We start from the raw sequence: 8304 nt of genomic DNA, 5'->3' as shown, positions 1-8304 counted from the left end.
GTTACTGTTGTTTTCCCTCCTAGAGTGCATGAATTTTTCAACTTAAATTATTTCTTGAAGCATCATAGATGTGGTTTAACAAGGTAATGTGGGGGGAGAGCAATGGGAAAGATTACTGAATATTAGACTTTCCCTAGAAAATCTGGATAATGTTTGCAGGACCACATCTTTTCCTTTTATATTTATTTTCTATTTTTATCAAGTTATAAATGCCTATGATTTAGCATCAAACAGTGTAATAAGACATGTTACTGTAACAGCAGTCTTCTGATTACTTCTATTTCTTACTTTCCACATCTTTTATGTAGATATCGACCTCCACATCTTTAAATAACATGCTTATATTGTAACTTCTTGATGTTCAAATTTTAGTCTCAAAGAATAATAAGGGCTTAATTCTTTCAGCCACCTCCCTGACTTTCATCTGTCAATATAGTTCTATTTTTTAAATATTAAAAAAAAATTAGACTAGTTTTAGATTTACAAAAGAGTTGTAAGGATAGTATAGTACAGAGTTCAAGTGTACATTGCACCCAGTTTGTTGAATCTCTTCTTTATTTGTTAGGTACACTGGTGTCCCATCCTTTCCTTCTTGAAGAGGTCTCTCAGCCCTAACATGCTGCAACACAAGCTGATTCATTTCTGAGGCTACTGGAGCTCTGCAGTCTTGGAAACTGTATTCATCTTTTTTTCTTTTATTGTTTTCTTGCTTCCTGGACCCCATGTGTGTCTGTCTCTGTATCTTTTACTTTTTGTTTTGTTTTGTTTTGTTTTGTTGTTTTTGCTTATTCCTTCATTTTCATGGAGCACATCCTCCAGGTAGACCTTCTGTGTCTGACAGTGACTTTATTTTACTCTCACATGTAGTTGATATTTGTTGAGTCTGGAATTTCAGAAAGAAAATAATTTTCCCTTAGTATTTTGAAGCATTACTTGATTGTTTGTGATACTCCAGAGTTGTCCTTGTAGCTGCAATCATGCCATTTTGCTTTATGTCCAAGCCATTTTCTTAATGCTTTCTTATGAAACCCGGTTTCTCCTCCTTGATACATTTTGAATCTTCTTTGTCCCCAAACCTCTTTGTCTTCTCAAACCTCTGCTCTCTTCTTGTACATTATAGGAATGTGATCTGCTCTTTGGGATTTAAGAGCAATGTACTGAACAGTGTATTGAAAGCTCTGTGTACAAGTATGCCGCTTGTCATCTAAGGGTGTTTCTGCAATGAAGCTTTAGCGTCAGTAAGCATATGATGCTCTTTCCCGTTGGCTACATAGACTAGTTAGAGTCTTCAGAGAAAGTGCTTCTAATCTCCTACTTAAGGACAAAAACCTGGCTGCACTCTCCCTATTGTATAGTCCTTCAGTCTAGAAGCAGCATATTTTGTATTTTGCAGAGACTAAAACTCCTGGGATAAGGAAGAAGCTGTCAAATAGCTCCTTTTTAAAATTTTAAGTCCCAATCCCCCCCCCCCCAAAGGTTAATAGTATCTTTAATTTGAATCTATTAGAGTTCTTCAGTATAAAGTTAAGTTGTTCTTCAGATTCCCACTGCCAATTTAGGATTTAGGTTTCTACTTCATCTGCTTTCCAGTTTCCAAAAATTTGTCACTTTTGTCTTCTCTCCAATTATCTTTGTTCTTTTATGTTATTTAAAAATTTCTTTACTGTTGTGTTACTCAGGTTTGAGCAAGGAATGGAAGCTAAAGCATATGGTCAACTCACCATTTTCACAGGTGTAACACCATCACTACCCAATTATAGCTAATGCATTAAAAAGGAGAAAAATTCACATATCCATAGTTATTTCTTCTCATTTGATAGAAAAATCAGGGCAGAAATTAGAATAAGTGCAGACTGTTGAATGATTTGAGATTTGCCTAAGACTTCTAACTGGACTATTTTAAATTCATACAATTTTCCTAACTCTTTACATTTCAGTTTATTTAACTATTGTGAGTCATTAAAGCACAGGGCTCATAAGAAAGGAAAGCAGTTGCGTCATGCTCCAAAATAACTGTCAGTGTTTCCTGGGAAATATTTTTCCCTTAAGGAGAGAAGTTTCAGATTTCAGGAAGCTTACCTTGAAACTCTCAGATTAAAGCTATTTACACCATGATTGAATAAACATATTGGTTAATGATAACAGCAAAGATCCTGATATGATACTAAAAAAATGTAATTCTGGTAACAAAGTAACTTTTAAGAATATCTTTAGGAAATAACTTTTTCACTAACTGGTTAAAATATGGTAATTCATCAATCTAAATGTGCTGGTGTGAATTGTGTAACTGCAATTATTATTAGACAATTGTTTTCTGAATAGTCATTGTGGGATATCATATCACTTTTAAAATAAATTATATTCAAAATAATTAAAGTATATATTTATTTATGATATAAGACCTAAGTTAATCAGTGTATGAATGGTTCCTTTAGATTCTTTATGTCAAATCAATTTATAAGTGTGAGATGAAAGATTAGCTTTCAGTTTTTAAACTGAAGGTTTTCCTGTGCATGATTCTTTATGATTTTATTCTCCTTGAAAAAATGGAAGCATGGCCCATATTAAAAATATGTATACCTGTAGAGAGGAATCATAATAGAAATTGCTTTTTAGAAGGAAAATTTTACAAGAACTTTCAAAGTGTTCATATCATCTAATTTTTACACCAAGGAATTTTTTCTTGTCACAGGTAAGAACCCTTCTAATTACTTTCTACGTGAGAGGTTACACCCTTTGTTACAGGACTCCAAGACTATAAAACTCCCAAATGAGGCTGTGCCTCTCTTCACAATTTCTGAACTGCATATATACCCCTTAACATTCTTCTACAGATGAGAAAACAAAAATAAAAATGGAGAGAGACATTATTAAAACTTGTATGACAAACACTAGGTGAAGTGTTCCTTCTTAGAAATCATGAGCCAGAGAACTATTTGGGGGCAGAAATCAGGCACAACCACACCCTGAAAGATGACACTGATACTAGAAAACACCAAGTCCATTTTTTGGTTCCAACATGTGACTTCTGAGGTAAATAACCACTGGAATATATTGATAAATTGGCTTTTATTGTCCATTTCTTATGGCAGTAAAGAGAAATCTTAAGGGCTATAGAGATTAGATATGGAGGTAGGGTTCCCAAATACAAAGCATACAGCTTCCAAATTTGAGAGTATCTTCTACTGAACAAAATCATTTAAGTAAATATTCAGAAGATATCAGTCCTACCAATTGAATCACCATAGTCATTGAATCTTCCTAGCTGAGGCTCCAGATATTGTAGAAAAGAGACAGGCATTCTTGTGAACATGATAAAATTAAGTTACTAATTTTGGGATCATTTGTTCCACAGGAGCAGTAACTGGAGCAACTCCCTTCTTACTTCTCTCTCCCTTATTACTTCTCTCCCTTCTTACTTGCCCTACCACTGTGTTCCCACAAAGATGGCTGAAGCTGCATTGCCTGTTTCTACCTTGCCTAGAAAGTCATAAACCATTACTTCTGCTGCATTCCTTTGGACACCTATGAGTCAAAACCCTATATATTGTCAAATGAAGAGAATATAGACCTCATTTATTTTTTAAAGAAGGAGTGTTAAGTGAATAGTAGGTGGAAAATACAACCTGCCACCAGACTAGATAAATAAATCATGGCACATCCAAATGTTGGAATATGATAAACTGAAAAAAATGCCTGAAAACCACTTAACAATAAAGGTTGTTCATACCACAATTATAACTAAAGTAACACATATATAAATATTGAATATAATAGAATTTATAATGTCACATTACATGGAATAATGATGTTGTAGTGTTCTTCAGTAAATATGAATAAAGTGAATACATTTCTGCAAAAATATAAAATGCCAAAACGAGTATGAAAATAAATGTAAGAGTTGAATGGATTAGTATTATAAGTAGTCTATAGTGCTCAGACCAAGCATAGCTCATAGCTCATTTCATACTAAGAATTTTAAATATAGGAAGGAATTGAAAGCTTTGACTAGGGAAAACAGCAGGCTGTGTTTGACACTGTCACAGTATCAAGAATAGGTTGGAAAGATTGGATCATTAAGACAGTTAGGAGGGCTGTTGCAGGTGTTGGATTTAATGTGGTAGCCAGAGAGCAAGAGTCAAAAGGATGACTCTAAGATTCTGAGTGACAATATACATTGATTCCATTCACCCAGATAGAAAAATATAATTGTGTACACAAGACCACCCCAGATCATGAGAGTCAATGTGTAAAACAACACTTTATGAATAAGATTGGCTAAATATATGCTAAATGTAACATTTTCTGAGCCAAAATGGGTAAATGCAGATAAAGATCAAGATTTCTTCTTCTTCTTCTTCTTCTTCTTCTTCTTCTTCTTCTTCTTCTTCTTCTTCTTCTTCTTCTTTCTTCTTCTTCTTCTTCCTCCTTCTTTTCTCCTCCTCCTCCTCCTCCTCCTCCTCCTTCTTCTTCTTCTTCTTCTTCTATAATTGCTATGAGGTAGTCTTAACAATTCCTGTGTCAATGTAAAACATGATAAATGTAGAAGATAATTTGTCAAAGAGTAGAGGTGGTGGTGTGTGTTCAGCATTTTTCACTGATAAGACAGCCTATGAAGACAGAAACTAGTGAAGAAATAGGCTCTCACCAAGCTGATGTTATATGTGGTCTTTCTTTGACCTGGATATATCTGCGGAGAGGTCAGAGGCTTGTTTGAAGATATAGTTGTCTTCTGTTTTCATGTGATGTCCTTTACTGATACTTTGAGAAAGAGAGTTGCTTTGCTGATATACTGATCCATATGAAAAATTTTATACTTTCTGGTATGTTAGAAAATTGGGAATTTAGTTAATGTCACTTGTGAACCTACTAGGATCATTTGGCTCCCCTATCTTTAGTTGACTTTAGAAAACTAGCCAAGATCATATTTATGAACCTAAAAAGCTAAACTATGACAAGTCACCAAATTCCACCCTGAGAGACCCCTAGGCAGCCAACCACCTGGACTTCCTCTGACTAGTTGGGATGAATGTGAGATATCCAAATGAAATTTTAAAGTCTCTTGGAATTGGAATTAATCTGGGCTAAAGAAAAGTGGGTTTAGAGTCCTGGACCTTATCAACAATGGATGCTGCTTCAGGAATAAGATGCCTTAAGAAGCATATGTAAAGTGAGAAGAATGCAGGTTAGGAGTGGAATGTACATATACCAACATAAACAGATGAAGAGAGACAAAGCAATCAGCAGATTTTCCTTCAAAAATGTTCGTCAGAAAGTTAACAATCCAGACAAAGATTTTAAGTTTAAGTGTCTAAGATTTAAGTGAGGATGATGATAACAGCAAGAAAGGAAAACATGACATGACTGAGAGAGAGATTGTGAACAAACAGCAAATTTACTAACTGATGGAACACGTGGGGTTCCCAGGAAGAGGACAGCAACAAAGTTGCAGCTGAGGTTTTGAACTGAGAGAGTGGGACAGCAATTTAAACAATGCAGTAGACATATATTGTGAAAAATTTAGTTTTGGTGGAAAAGCAAGAATTTGTTTGCGGTCATGGCAAATAGACAGTTATAGGACATAGGGTGAGGTTTTGACCAGCCGTCTTCTTCTGTATCCATACATCTATTCATTGGTGATACCCACACAAGGTATATACCAACAACAAATGTTGTTGGAATGCAACACTGGATGAGTTTGGGTTTGAAGTTTAGGCTAGACAAAAAGAGTTGGATAGCATGCACATGGCAGCATCATCTGATACAAACTAAATAAAAGACATTTCCGCTGGGAGAGGGGAAGTGGAGTGTATGAAGGGCCAGAAGCTACAACCAGGACTTTCACACACATTTGGAGGCTGAGTTCAGAGAAATCTAAGAGGAATATGCATAATACAGGGTTTTAGAAACCAAGAGAGAAAAATTTCAAAAACTTTCCTGTATCTGTTGGCTGTTTGTATGTCTTCTTGGGAGAGGTGTCTGTTCAGGTCCTCTGCCCATTTCTTAATTAAATTATTTGTTTGGTATTGAGTTGTATGAGTTCTTTACATATTTTGGATAGTAATCCCTTGTCAGAGCTGTTGTTTGCAAATACCACCTGCCATTTTGTTTGTTGCTTTATGTTTTGTTGTTGGTTTCTTTTGCTGTGCAGAAGCTTTTTAGTTTGATATAGTCCCATTCATTTATTTTTGCCTTTACTTCCTGTGTCTTTGGGGGCAAATTCATAAAATGCTCTCTACAACCAAGGTCCATAAGTTTAGTTCCTATGTGTTATTTCATAATATGCATTTTATTGTTTCAGAAATTATATTTAGGTCTTTGATCCATTTTGAATATTTGTAAATGGGGGTAAACTTGTAATCTAGTTACATTCTTTTGCATATGACTTTCCAATTTTCCCAGCACCATTTATTGAAGAAGCTTTCTTTACTCCATTGTATGTTTTTGGTTTGTCAAAAATTATTTCCCCATTTTCATGTGGTTTTATTCCTGAGCTCTCAATACTGTTCCATTGGTTTATGTGTCTGTGTTATTTTTTGCTGTTGTTGGTTGTTCATTTGTGTATGTGTGTGTGTGTGTGTTTCCCCCACTACCATGCTGTTTTGATTATTGTATCTCTGTAGTATAATTTGAAGTTAAAGTACTGTGATACCTCCAACTTTGTTGTTTTTCTTGGGATTGCTTTTGCTATCTGGGGTCTTCTGTGGTTCCATATAAATATAATGATGTTTTGTTCTATTTCTTTAAAAAACAACACTGGAATTTTGATGGGGATTGCATTAAACCTGTATATAGCTTTAGGTAATATAACCATTTTAACTATGTTGAAGCTCCCAGTCAATGAACACAAAATATCTTTCCACTTTATTATGTCTTTTCCAATCTTTTAATAATGCTTTGTAGTTTTCAGTATATAGGTACTTAACATATTTTGTTGTTTATTCTGAGGTATTTTATTCTTTTGTGGTGATTGCAAAAGGAATTTTTTTCATTTTTTCCCTGAAGTTTCATTATTAGTATATAGAAAAGCTGTGGATTTTTGTACATTGATGTCGTATCCTGAAACTTTACTGTATTTGTTTACTATTTCAAATAGTTTTTTGTGAAGTCTCTAGAGTTTTCTGTGTATAGAATTATGTTATCTGCCAAAAGTGACGCTTTTACTTCCTTCTTCCCAATTTGGATGCCTTTTATTTATTTTCTCTTGCCTGATTGCTCTGACTAGGCCTTACAAACCTATGCTGAATAGGAGTGGTAAGAGTGGGCATCATTGTCTTGTTATTGATTTTAAAGGAAAAGCTTTCAGTTTTTCACCAATGAGTATGGTATTAGCTGAGGGTTTGTCATATACGACCTTTATTGTGTTGAGGTACTTTCCTTCTATACCTATATTATTGAGTGTTTTAACCATATGTGGATGTTATATTTTATCAAATGCTCTTTCTGCATTTATTGATAAGATCAACTTCACTAGCTATTAGGGAAATGTAAATCAAAACTATGCCCCACACTTGTTAGAACAGCTATTATCAACAGGATAAATAACACTTGTTGGAGAGTTTATAAAGAAAAGAAAACCCTCATTCACTGCTGATGGGAAGGTAGACTGGTACAGCCACTATGGAAAATAGTCTGGTGGTTCCTCAAAAAATTACAGAGTTACCATATGACTCAGCAATAACTCTCCTGGGTATCTACCCAAGGAACTCAAAAACATTTATTTGCAAAGACATATGCACCCTTATGTTCATTATAGACTTATTCACAGTGGCCAAGACATGGAGACAGTGAAAATGTCCTTTGGTAGAGGACTGATTGGATAATGAAGATGTGGTACATATACGAAGGAATATTACTCAGCCATAAGAAAAGATGAAATACTAACATTTGTGGTTAAATGAATGGACCTTGAGAATATTATGCTAAGTAAAATAAATAAGTCAGAAAAAGCTAAGAACCATATGGTTTTATTTATACGTCGGATATAAAACGGAAACTCATAGACACAGGCAACAAACAGTACAGTGGTTACCAGAGGGGAGGGTGTAGAGGGGTTGGGAGGAGTAAAGGGGGCCAAATATTGGGTAGTGGAAGATGATTTGACTTTTGGTGGTGGGCACACAAAGCAATATATAGATAATTATTATAAAAATGTACACTTGAAACCTCTATGACCCTCTACATTTAAACAATGTTTAAATTTAATTTTAAAAAAGTTTCTAGTCCAACATGTAAGGAACTTAAAAGTCACCATTCTACCTTAAAAACAAGTAAAAAAGCTGAACAAACTGAAAATCAATGATT

This window comes from Phyllostomus discolor, chromosome 1 (genome assembly GCF_004126475.2).
Source record: "Phyllostomus discolor isolate MPI-MPIP mPhyDis1 chromosome 1, mPhyDis1.pri.v3, whole genome shotgun sequence".
NCBI classification, from domain to species: Eukaryota; Metazoa; Chordata; class Mammalia; order Chiroptera; family Phyllostomidae; genus Phyllostomus; species Phyllostomus discolor.
The sequence above is the reverse complement of the archived record's forward strand: the minus strand, read 5'-3'. Positions refer to the sequence as shown.